This window comes from Heloderma suspectum, chromosome 14, assembly GCF_057233095.1.
Source record: "Heloderma suspectum isolate Gila_16-S chromosome 14, 16-S_ref, whole genome shotgun sequence".
Taxonomy (NCBI): Eukaryota; Metazoa; Chordata; class Lepidosauria; order Squamata; family Helodermatidae; genus Heloderma; species Heloderma suspectum.
The window spans coordinates 6,645,548-6,658,753 of record NC_139471.1 but is presented as its reverse complement, the minus strand read 5'-3'; the positions used below and the strand labels follow the sequence as shown (position 1 = coordinate 6,658,753).

The following is a 13,206-nucleotide window of genomic DNA, read 5'->3' as shown; positions in this document are numbered from 1 at the left end:
TGGAAGCAAGGAAGGAAATAGTGTTTCTCAAAAACATCAGCTAAGGCCATGAACCTTTCCCCCAGCATCACACGCAGTCCATTAAACTCTCCCCATAGCCAGGAGAAACTGCTTTAAATTTCTGTTCTGTCACTTTCATTAGACTAGAGTGTGCAATGCTTTTTAAAATATATTTTAAGAAGAAGTATTGGGACGTTTCTGCTGAGACTTTTTGAGCAAAAAGTGTCTACTAGCCATCAGACCAAGGGGCTACAAGCAAGATAATTTCCCCCTCCACCGGGAACATGTATGCCGGCTAAAATGTCATGGGAGTGCAGAAAACATGGTGCTGGGTGCAGAATGTAACTTCTTCAGAATCATGGCAAGTTTCTAGCCTTTATGGATGCAAATATTTGCTTATATGAGCAAATATATGAGCAACACCTGGACATGCAGAGGTGGCCCTAGCATGAGGTAACAGGGTGGCAGAATGGGAGGCGGATCTGACCCACATGGTACAGTGGTGAACTTTGGCCCACAGACCTCTAGGCCTTTCGGTCTGGACTCGCTTCCAGCCATGCCCCCTCAGTATTTAGCCCAGTATCTGGATAATACCTGGAGCAGGGCTATAAAGCTGATAGAAGGAACGTTGCACAAGCCAGGGAAGGAGAGTATCTGGATGCAAATGACTTTCCCCCCACCCCCGTTGCTTACTGATAAGTCACATCTGCAACCCCACTCACTTTCAGCTCTGGCCCTGCCCACTTCTGGCTTTGGCCACATCTGCTGCTGGAATGCAGACCCCCTGTGGAATGAATAAGAACGGTGGCAGCGCATGGCAGCACTCTTACACAGCTGCTATCCGTTTCAATAAGAAGAACTTCCTGGTGGATTTTGCCACCTTGTTAATACGCAGGAGTGGGGAAGGTGCTATTTGGATTTCAGCCTCAGGCACCCAAAGGTTAAGGTCCATCCCGGGGTAGATGGATGGACTTTCTGCTCAGCCTCTGAACCAGAATGAAGAAAAGGGCCATTTACATGATGAACAATGCAATCCTAGACTCTTCTACTCAGAAGTCAGTCCCATTGAGTTCAGTGGGGCTTCATCCAGATAAGTGGGTCTAGGGTCATAGCCTAAACATCATAACATATGCCCGTGAGGCTACTGGGAGAAATAACATTTAGAGATAATTTTGGAATCTGCATGAATCAACGTGAAGTACTATTTAGTGGTGCACGTGGGTGAAATATTTGGTTGGAGCTACATGCTGTTTTGCTGGCGATACTGTTTTCTTTGTGTTACCGATGTGGCTCATCAAGGTGGCGTTAATTTGGCCCCCATGGTTATAAAATCAGCAGTGGCTTGGATAACGAGGATAATCATTAATGGAAATGGCACATTGCAGAGCAACAAAAGGAGACCAGTTCCTGCTTCCAATCTAAATGTTGGCATTGGCGAAGGCCATAAAGTGAGGAGCGGAAAAAGAAAACATGTTGTCCTGCATTGTAGGATGTGAAGCAAACAGTTGTCTCTTCATAGGAAGGGCAAAGCTTTGATTGACTGATTGATTGATTGATTGATAGATTGATTATTAGGTTGTCAGGAACGTGGTCAATTTCCCCCACACACAAACGTTTTCCAAGGAGTTCAAAAGAATATAGCAACCTTCCCCAACCTTCTCCAGATATTGTGGATTTCAATTCCCATGAGCCACAGCCAGAAGAGCCAATGGTCAGGGATCCTGGGAGTCATGCTCCAAAACACCAGGATGGGAAAGGTTGGTTAAGATAAGGGATATATGGATTTTGTTAAGTCTATTCCATCTGTGTTTTACGAATTGTCAGGTGTCTTTTGGTCCATTCATTGACGGAATCGGATTTTTTTAACCAGAATGTTGTTCTACCAGTGCTAATTATGCATCAGTGCCAATTCGCATCAGCACTAATGCGCATCAGCACTCATATGCACTTGTGCAAATGCACAAATGTGCTAATGTGCATTAGCACGAATGCGCACTTGCACTTTCGCTAATGCGAATCAGCACAAGGACCCCTCCAAAAGTGAAAAACTACTCCTCAAGTCCGTGGACTCTGCATGATTCAGGAAAAGCCAGTTTGCTGCAGAATCCGCAGGTCAGATTCATAGAAATGCAAACTCATTTGAATCCATTGCAGACTTCTCTAACATCCCTGGTTAAGATATACCTCAGCCCCTGAGGATGTTGAACGCATCGGTGCACGTCTTCCAGGACTTCCTTGTCTTCTGTGGAGGTGGAGCAAGCTGGCAGGACCTGTGATCTGCCAAAACAAGCACTCCCCACCAGTCATGGATGGTATCTTGCCAGGTGCTTGAGTAGCCCTCTGGGAGGTTTACTAACCCTTCTAGTGGGCTGCCATACAAGTGAGAGGCATTAGACTCGGTGGCTCACGAGATTTGCAGGCCGGAGCTTTGTCACAGCGCAGCTACTCGTGCGGTCACTTAAGTCGTCGATGTGATATTCGTGCATACCGCTGGTAAGATATGTTCATTGGGCCCGTAAGACAGTTTTATGAGTTTACAGGCAAGAGGGCATGGCTATGCTACAAACAGATAAAGGCAGGAAGGCTGAATAAAGGTTTTATACCACTCGTCATTGCCATGACTCTTTCCCACAGCTCCCCACCCCCCAGAAAGAAGAACCTGAGTCATTATAGCTGGGTTGTATGCAGAGAATCCCAACCCTCTGTCCTCACAGAATCAAAACAGAGAACAGAAACATTCATCCCACTTAGGTCTGCAACAGTGATTTGCCCTACAAGACATACTCGTCCCCAAACTGGCACCCTCAAGACGTGTTGGATTACAACCCCCATCATAAACCAGCCAGGAAGGCCAGTGGACAGGGTGGCTGGGGATAATGGTTGTTGTTTGACACCAGGCTGGGAATGGCTACTTTAAGCTCTGGCAGGATAGCCATCCTGCTTTAAATGTAGCTTGGGAAGCGGTCCTGAGAGGAATATACTTTGGTTTCTTTCTTTCTTTCTCCTGCCCCACACTCCGGCTTTTATTTTTCTTTTGTTAGCCAATGATCAACCAAAGCGAACGACTACCGCCAAACCTACAACCAATGTAACTCCCCAAACCACTACCACCATTACCACCCTTGTCCTCACAACCACGCGCACCGCCACTCCCCCACCTGTCACAACTCAGCCGCCAGGTGGGTGCCAAGCCGTAGTCTGCAAGGCCCAATTCTGCCCGCCCCCCTTTGCTTGCTCAGTTAGATCCATTAGAGCTGGCTGTGCTGGCAGGTCTCCCCTCCCTCCTTCCTCTACCCAACAGCTGTGTTTCCTGCTGTGGTGTTTTAAGCAGCAACGATGACCTCGTCGACGGGAGACGTTCACCCAGCCTGCTTGCCTCTTCGTCCGTCTTGTAGGTGTGGATTGGGGACACGGATAAAAACCACGTTGCACGTCATCTCAGGTCTTTCCGTTTGTCAGCACAGACAGCAGCCTGTTTCGTTTTCAGTCCTAATTAATGCAGAGAAGGACATTGGTGGGACGGAGCACATTAATAACGTGCAGCGGTTTTTCCTTCGGGCAAGCAGCTGCAGCTGGGGGGTGGGGGTGTCTCCATAAGGCAGGGATGCAGCAGCACTTTAAGTCCCAGTTCCATGTCAGAGAAGGCCTGGGGGCCCGCATTCCGGGGTGGGCGGGTCCTGAAGGCAAAAGGGGTGGGGCCAGGATACCAGCCTCTATTAGCTTAAAGCTCTCACTGCCAGGCATTCAGCCCTGGGAGCGGCGTTTCAATCTTTTAGAATGGGATGGGGGGGATGCTGCACAAAACCCAGGAAACTATCACATAATAGCTGGCGTGGGTGAGCATGGCCATCTCTCCAGCAGTCTAAAAAAGTGACCTGGGCACAAATCCCCACTCTAGCCATGAAGCTCGCTGGGTGACCTCGGGCCACACAGTGTCACTCTCAGCCGTACCCACCTCACAAGGTTGTTGTGAAGAGAAAACAACCTCACCACCTTGAGCATTTCTGAGGAAAGGCGGGATATAAATGTCAGAAGTGAAACAAGGCAGCCATCCCATAGGCACTTGGGACTGCATATACTTGGGAGTGAGTCCCATTGAACACAGTGTGGCTTACTTCTGAGTAGACATGTATAGAATTGCCCTGTTAATAAATAAGTGTTGAATAGTCTGGGGTGCCTCAGAAATGTATGAGAAAACAGTGATAACGACACTTAATATTTGCATAGTGCTTTTCCCCAAGTGCTCAGTGTGCATGATGCGCATCGCCTCGTCGTGATCCTTGCAACAGCCCCAAGGGGAAGAACAGTGTTATTATTCCCCCCTGTATTGCAAATGGGGCAGTGGAGGCTGGTGGCTCCTATTTCAGTGGGGCAATAAATCTGCTCTGGGTTTCGACCAGAACCAGCCAGAACTCTAAAGAAGCTATCCAAGGTGCTGAACCCATTTGGGGAATAGGGCCCAGCACCGTGGATAGCTCCTCTAGAGTTCTGGCTGGTTCTGACTGAAACCCAGAGCGGACTCATCACCTCACTGACATTGGAACCACCAGCCTCCCCTGCTCCATAGCGCTTCTTGGGCGGGGGGCGGAGAGTGTAGATTGATACAGCCACCTGCATTTTGGACTCTCCTTGGGGCGTGGCTATGGCTCTGATGAGCAGCTCAAATTCAAAATACACTACTATACCACTGGTTATTGACACATGCATTCTGTGCTCGGGGGGCACTCCAAGGCTGATGTGATTTTTTATCCATGCTGGCGCCTTGCGTAAAAAGACAAACACAAAGATGTGTGCTGCTCAAAGCCTTCTTGATCATGTATGCTTTGCCTCCATGTCTTTCGGCAGAGGCAGTGAAATAAAATTGCTTGCCAGGGGTGCTGGAAGAAGGTAGTAGGAGCTCAAAGCTTGCATTTCTGTTAGAAAACCAAAGCAAACCTCAGATCTTCTATTTCCCCTACCCTGTCTGTCCATTATGGCTTAGTAGGAAGTCCACCACTTAAAGAATATTTTGCTTTTATTGTGTGTCTTTTAACCTATGACTCAACAGATTTAGTCCAAATAAATGCACATACTCTCTGAACCTTGGTACAGGTGCGTTTCTGATACATTAGACGAAATGGGGCACAACTTAGAAACTTAAACTGTGGGTTAGATCCAGACTTGCTCATACTTAAAGTAGACCCACTGAAAGCAATGGAACTTAAGCTAGTCATGTCTAGGGATGGGCAGACGAGCGATGCAAGAATTGGCCCTGAGAGTTTGTGCAAATGGCTACTGTGCTTTCAGTCTCCCCGGGATTTTTATAGGATTTTACAGGATTTTTATATTGTCTTCGGAAGGCGTTTCTAGACTCTTTTGAGGATCTCTGTACTTCCTTTTCCTTTCTCGTGTTTAACGCCTGTGCTTGTGTGACTCTTTTCTACCCTCTGAGCAGCCGCTGTCAGGCAGCCTGCCAATCTCCCTGCTTCTGTGTCTGTCCAAGAACCACAGATGAAAGCAGGTATTTTACAGCCAGACTGATGTTTCTAAATTTTCTCAGCTTGTGCCTGCTCTTCTACAGGCTGTACAAAAAAAGGCCATCATAACCTGTCCAAGACATTCCCTGACTACATAGTATGCATAATTGACAGGCTCTCTGATGTTTTTTTAAAGCAAAATCAGTCTCATAGAATCATAGAATCATAGAATAGTAGGGTTGGAAGGGGCCTACAAGGCCATCGAGTCCAACCCCCTGCTCAAGGCAGGAATCCAAGTCAGAGCATCCCTGACAGATGGTTGTCCAGCCTCGTCTTGGAACTCCTCCAGTGTGAGCCCACCACCTCCCCAGGTAATTGGTTCCATTGCCGTATTGCTCTGACACTCAGGAAGTTTTTCCTGATGTTCAGTCGGAATCTGGCTTCCTGTCACTTGAGCCCATGATTCCGTGTCCTGCACTCTGGGATGATCGAGAAGAGATCCTGGCCTTCTTCTCTGTGACAACCTTTCAAGTACTTGAAGAGTGCTATCATATCTCCCCTCAGTCTTCTCTTCTCAAGGCTAAACATGCCCAGTTCTTTCAGTCTCTCTTCATAGGGCTTTGTTTCCAGTCCCCTGATCATCTTTGTTGCCCTCCTTTGAACCCTCTCCAGCTTGTCTGCATCCTTCTTAAAGTGTGGTGCCCAGAACTGGACACAGTACTCCAGATGAGGCCTAACCAGTGCTGAGTAGAGGGGAACTAGTACTTCCCGGGATTTGGAAGCGATGCTTCTATGAATGCAGCCCAAAATAGCATTTGCCTTTTTTGCAGCCACATCACATTGTTGGCTCATATTCAGCTTGTGATCGACAACAATTCCAAGATCCTTCTCGCTCGTAGTGTGGTTGAGCCACGTATCCCCCATCTTGTAACTGTGCATTTGGTTTCTTTTTCCTAGGTGCAGAACTTGGCATTTGTCCCTATTAAATGTCATTCTGTTGTTTTCTGCCCAGCACTCCAGTCTATCCAGATCACTTTGAATTTTGTTTCTGTCTTCCAAAGTATTAGCTATCCCTCCCAATTTTGTGTCATCTGCAAATTTGATCAGCATTCCCTGCACCTCCTCCTCCAAGTCATTAATAAAAATGTTGAAGAGCACTGGGCCCAGGACTGAGCCCTGCGGTACCCCACTCGTTACCTCTCCCCAGCTTGAGAAGGTCCCATTGATAAGCACTCTTTGAGTCCGATTCTGTAGCCAACTGTGGATCCACCGGATCGTTGTTTCATCTAGCCCACTTCGAGCAAGTTTGCTCATCAGGATATCATGGGGCACTTTGTCGAAAGCTTTGCTGAAGTCGAGGTATATGATGTCTACAGCATTCCCACGGTCTACAAGGGAGGTGACTTGATCAAAAAATGAGATCAGATTTGTCTGGCAGGACTTGTTTTTGACAAATCCATGTTGGCTTCGAGTAATCACGGCATTGTTGTCAAGGTGCTTCCAGATGGATTGCTTTATCATCTGCTCCAGAATTTCCCCAGGGATTGATGTCAGACTGACTGGTCTGTAGTTCCCAGGTTCCTCCTTTTTACCCTTTTTGAAGATAGGGACAACGTTAGCCCTCCTCCAGTCATCTGGCACTTCCCCGGTCCTCCATGATTTCTCAAAGAGAATAGACAGCGGTTCTGAGAGTTCTTCTGCCAGTTCCTTTATGACTCTAGGATGCAGTTCATCTGGCCCTGGAGATTTGAACTCATTCAAAGTAATGAGGTGTTCCTTGACCATATGCCTGTCGATCTCAAGCTGCAATCCTGCCCCTTCAGCCTGTACTTCGCCTTTGCCAGGGGGCTCATAGACCCTCTTTTGGGAGAAGACTGAGCCAAAGTAGGAATTGAGCACCTCTGCCTTTTCTTTGTCCTCTGTTATCATTTTGCCATCCTTATTTAATAGCTGAACAACCATTTCTTTCCTCTGCCTTTTACTATGCACGTAGCTGAAGAAAGCCTTTTTGTTGTTTTTAGCATCCCTCGCTAACCTCAGCTCGTTCTCAGCTTTAGCCTTCCTGACGCCATCCCTGCAATTCTGTGCTACCTGCCTGTACTCTTCCTTTGTTACTTGGCCTTCTTTCCACTTCCTATATGTGTCCTTTTTTGTTTTCAGGTCATCCCTAAGCTTTTTGTGAAGCCACATTGGCTTCTTCTGTTGTCTTCCACATTTTCTTCTTGTTGGAATTGTTTGTGATTGTGCCTTGAGAATTTCCTTTTTTAAAAGTTCCCACCCATCTTGGACTCCTTTTCTCGCTAGCATTGCTTGCCATGGGACCTTACTGATCATTGTTCTGAGTTTATTAAAATCAGCTTTCCTAAAATCCAGGGTACGCGTTTGAGTACACTCGGCTTTTGCTTCCCTTAGAACCAAGAACTCAAGTACAACATGGTCGCTTTCCCCCAGAGTTCCTGTAACTGCTACTTTCTCCACTAAGTCATCTCTGTTGGTTAGGATCAAGTCAAGGATAGCCGATCCTCTAGTTCCTTCCTCTACTTTCTGTAGGAGGAAGTTATCCGCCACACAAGTCAGGAATTTCCTGGAGGGGCCATGTTTTGCAGAATTTGTCTCCCAACAAATATCGGGGAAATTGAAGTCCCCCATTACTACTACATCATGCTTCCTTAAAACATTGGCTATTTGCTTTTCAAAAGTTTCATCCTTGTCTTCTCCTTGATTGGGTGGCCGGTAGTAGACTCCGACCACCAGGTTCCTTTTATTCTTTGCTCCATTTATTTCAACCCAGATGCTCTCGATGGGGCTACCAAGCTCCTCCTCCTGTATTTCTGTGCAGAGATATGTATTTTTCACATACAGTGCAACCCCGCCTCCCTTTCTGTTCCTCCTGTTCTTTTTGAACAAGTTATATCCTTCAATTGCTGTATTCCAGTCATGAGAGTCATCCCACCAAGTCTCAGTTATACCTATCAAGTCATAATTTCCCTCCTGTATTAAGAGTTCAAGTTCGTTCTGTTTGTTTCCCATACTCTGGGCATTAGTATATAGACATCGAAGACCATGTGCTTCATAGTCTGGCTTTCTTCCTACCTGTGTCTGAAGACTATTATTGGACGCTATCAGAGCTGTTCTCTCCATTGCAGTGCATGCGCCTACGTCCATTGTTACCCCCAACATTACATCTCCCTTCCCCGTAGGATTCAGTTTAAAGCCCTCCTGATGAAGTTCTTCATGCTGTGGCCAAACACATTCTTCCCAGCCTTTGTGAGGTGCAACCCATCCCTAGCCAACAGCCCATCTTCCAGGAAGTATAGCCCGTGGTCCCAGAATCCAAATCTCTCTCGTCGGCACCACCTTCGTAGCCAGTCATTCACCCGGAGTATTTTTCGTTCCCTTTCTATCCCTCTTCTAACTACTGGAAGGATGGATGAGAAAACTATCTGGGCCCCAAAGTTCTTGAGTTTCCTTCCCAAAGCTTCAAAGTCTGACGTGATCTCTTCGTAGCTCCGCTTGGCGGTATCATTTGTTCCCACATGGATGAGAAGAAAGGGATACCTGTCAGTGGGCTTTATGAGTGCAGGCAACCTTTCAGTCACGTCTCTAATCTGTCCTCCCGGGAGACAACATACCTGGCGAGTCCACGGGTCTTCGCGACATACTTGGGTCTCGATCCCACGCAGCAAGGAGTCTCCCACTACTACCACTCTTCTCTTCTTCTTCTTGTAGGCCTGGGTTTCATCGCCTCTGTTTGACTGACCTTTAGCCTCTTGCTCACTCTCATGCAGGTTCCCCTGTGATTCTTCCTCTGCAGGCTGTCCTCCAGTCTCATCTGCAAGTACCTGGAATCGGTTCCACAGCTCCACCGCTTCCACTGGTGCAGAGTGTCGTCTAGTTCTTCTTCTCCTAACTGTCACCGTTTTCCAAGGAGTATCCTCTACTCCATTTTTCTTCACCTCAGCATTTCCCACTGCCTCATCTTGCTGTTGCTCTTCAAGCTTCTGGTCTGCCCTTTGCTGCTGTAGTTCCCCCATTCTGTCCAAGAACTCTTCGTGTTCTCTTATTCCCCGGAGGGTTGACAGTCGCCGCTCCAGTCCACTTACTTTTTCCTCCAGCAGCGTGATCAACTTGCACTTGTTGCAGGTGTAGGCCATGTTGTTCTCAGGCAAGAAAACAAACATTGCACACACCTTGCAGGTCACCACCACTGGAGAGTCTTGTCCTTCCATAGCCTCTTTTCCCTTTTTGTGTCTAGCTTTGTGATTGTTCTAGACTAGCCTGTGCCTGCTCCTCTACTCAGTAGAGGTTAAAAGCAGAGTCCCACTGGTGTGGAAGTGTGTGTTACAAGACAAATAAATGAAAAAAAGTTAGTAAAAAAAAAAAAAATAAAATAAAATAAAAAATGTTAGGGGCCTCCCCCTTGACCTCCCCAACCACTGCAACTCCCCTGGCCAACTCCTGTTTGCTCCCCCTGTTCGCTCCCCCTGTTCGCTCGCTCTCTGGGAGCTTGCCTGCTTCTGTAGTCCCTGGACCAGCTGGAGCAGCTTGCTCTGCTCTGCTCTGCTCAGCTGGGAGGCGGGAAACAGACTGAAGCTTCCCGCCCAGTCAGCTGCTGGGAGTACTCAGGCCACACCCCTCCAATTCAGTTGGAGCTCTCAGAAGCTCCTGGTGAGCTCACAGCCAGTCAGAAGGATAAAGGGCAGCGCCCTGGGCTTCCTGCAACCCACTTACCGCTTAGCCTCTGTCTCCTTTGTCTCCTTTGTCTCTTCAACCACTGCAACTCCCCTGGCCAACTCCTGTTTGCTCCCCCTGTTCGCTCCCCCTGTTCGCTCGCTCTCTGGGAGCTTGCCTGCTTCTGTAGTCCCTGGACCAGCTGAGTGGAGGAACAATGATAAGGAGGGATTGTATAACCATTTTTCTGTGACAGTGTCCCCCAGCATGGTGCCCTGTAAATGTGTTGGACTACAACTCCCACAATCCCCAGCCAGCATGGCAATCATTGCGGATTATGGGAGTTCTGGTCCAATACACATCTGCAGGGCACTAGTTTGGGGAAGGCTACTCAATTATCTCTTCCCCCTGCAACCCAAAACTGCTTTTCATCTTCAAAGGGCAGAGAGATCTGGATCTTTTCCCCCATGGGTGAAAAACAGCTGGGATTGATCTTTAGAGGAAGTGTGAATGGAAGGGAAATGGCTAAGCTGCTCCTCTCATCCCAATTACTCTGCGAAAAATTACAACCCGAGAAGCTGTTTGGGGCGTAAAACAGGGGCGGGAAACTTCAGAGGACCCATGGGCCATTTTTGCCCCTTCCCCATGGTCCGCTCCTCATGTGACACTGGCAATTAAAAGAAAAAGGGGGGTTGGAGGGGAAACTGTGGTTCTTCTGATGCTAAATTTGACCCATGTAGCACTCCTTAGCACTAAAACCACCATTTTCTTCCTCAAACACGATATATAATTTTGCCGTTGCTAACAAAAAATGTGGGGGGGTGCACTGGGGGGAGGCAGTGAGGGCCACATGGAGCCTGCAGGAGATGTGTTACCCACCCTTGGCTTTAAAAGAGGAAATAAAATGTCCGAGAAAAGATGCACTGGACTGTGTGTTATGTGTGGTTTGGCCTATAGAGTATTGGGTGAGCATGTGTCCTGCTTTACAGAAAACAGCCCTTTATTTGAAGGGCTGTCAGAGAACAGTCCTTCTGAAGATGTCCTCCATTTGAAGGTGTCCTCTGTTCAAAGGGCTGTCAGAGGACAGTCCTCTATTCAAAGGTGTCCTCTATTTGAAGACCTGTCAGAGAACAGATCATTTGCTGCTTTCCCGGCCTTGGTGCAGTTCCATTCTAAATGACTGAAACTCCTCCCTTAAGGCTTAACTGCTGGCAGTAGGAGCTTTCAGCTGAAATGTGTTGGTATTTTTTCATATTTCTGGTGTTTTGCCCCTCCTCCTTTTGCCTTTGGCCCTGCCCACCAGGGCAATGCAGCCCGCGAGAGCTCCTGCAAAATGGAATTTGGTCCCCATACTGAAAGAGGTTTGATGGGCCGACTCCCACCCCCCACCCCCCACTCCAATTTAAATTAGGGATGTATGGATCTGTGTTTCAGGCATCTTTCATTCCGTCATTTGCTTATTGACAGAATTGGATTTATTTACTTTACGGGAATTTTGTTCTTGTTTGCCCTTGTGCAAATCCCCCCCCCCAAAAAAAAACTTTAAAAACTGGTCCATGGAATCTGCGTGATTCAGAAAAAGCCATTGTGCTGTGAAATCTGCAGGTCAGATTTATAGAAATCCGAAATCATTTGAATCCATGTGGATTTCTTCTACATCCCTAATTTAAATAGAAATACAATACAACTGACCCTGTTGGGGAAGACTGAGTGTGAGCTGTGTGTCTTTTGCTCACTTTTGCTGTGCAGGTGTTGCTAACCGTTGGTTCCTTCTCTTCCAATGGGACTTGGATTGGACAGCCCTGCGAACAGTGGACTACCTTAGTTAAAGTAGGACAGACTGCCACCCTAGGACACTTATAGGCCCTGGCAGTTGCCTGGTAGGGGGTTGGGTGCTGATGCCAACCCCGGTCCCAGCTGCTCCTATCTCAATCTCCGCTTCTCGGGGGACACATCCAGAGCCATTCCCTCCTGCTCACCCGATTGCGATGTGAAACCATCCACGAATGTCACCGAGATACAAGGCTGAGCAGTTCAAGATAGAGTGAATTAATAATTCCCACTGTTCTGCAAAAGTCAAGCCAGCGGAGGTGTGTGTGAACGTCTAAAAAGCAAAATGCCTCCAGGGCAGCTTTTTTATTGTGACTCTAATTAAGCCCTTGCCAATTTGCATGGGGCTTGGCTCTGTTGTCTAGTTTAATGCCCTATTAATATCAATTGGCAGTTGTCTCCCAGTTCAACAGGACACTATCTGTTATCTACCTTTTAAGTGTGCCTTGGAAAAAGAAAAGGCATATCCCTCTTAATTGCTTATGAGCAGCTGGAAATGACAAATCTATCATTTAAGATTTCTTAGCTGAATATACTCCTTCCCACCTCCACCTATATTCCTCCTTCAGTTACTCAAATTGAGGATTTTTTCCAAACTAATTTAGTTTCTACCCTGGTTTTTATCCTTTTCTGTGGTTACTGCACAAAAATAGTCAACAAAATGGGTGGAACATAGGAAGCTGCCTTATGCTGACCTGGTTCACACAACATGACAACCCATACTCAAGTTGAGTGTGGGTTGTCCTTGAGTTGTGGGTTGTTGTTGAATCATGGGGTGTTGTGTTGTGTTGAACCCAAGCGCACCAACAAACAATGGTTCGTTAACCACGAACAACCCACAGTTCACAATCCAGCAACAAACTGTGAGTTCTCTTTGTGGTTAACAAACCATGGGTTTGTTAGCACGGGATGCAAAGCAGGCGCTCTGCTGTGGAACTTCAGCTCCTCCTCATGTGAGTATGGAAAGAGAGATCGCTGCAAAGCCACTGAGGATGTTACAGTGTAGATTGTTTATTTTTGACCAGATCCAAAGCTCTCTATGAGACTTAGGATCATAGACAGAGCTGGAGGAAAACTTGGAGGCCCATCTAGTCCAATGCTCACTGCTCAATGCAGGAAATCTACAATAAGAGCGTCTGCAACAGAGGGCAGGCCAGCCTCTGCTTGGAGAGTTCCCATGCTCTTTTCGTGGAATGGTCATTAATTTTGTTTACGTGGTGAGACAAATGTTAGGCTAGGGAAGGGCTGC

General features: G+C 47.3%; 1 protein-coding gene across 1 annotated transcript in view; it reads left to right on the top strand.

Moving 5' to 3' along the window:
* NTNG2 (netrin G2) overlaps window positions 1–13,206 on the top strand; it is a 115,754-nt gene that overhangs the window by 79,068 nt on the left and 23,480 nt on the right. The gene's annotated exons all lie outside the window — the stretch shown is intronic.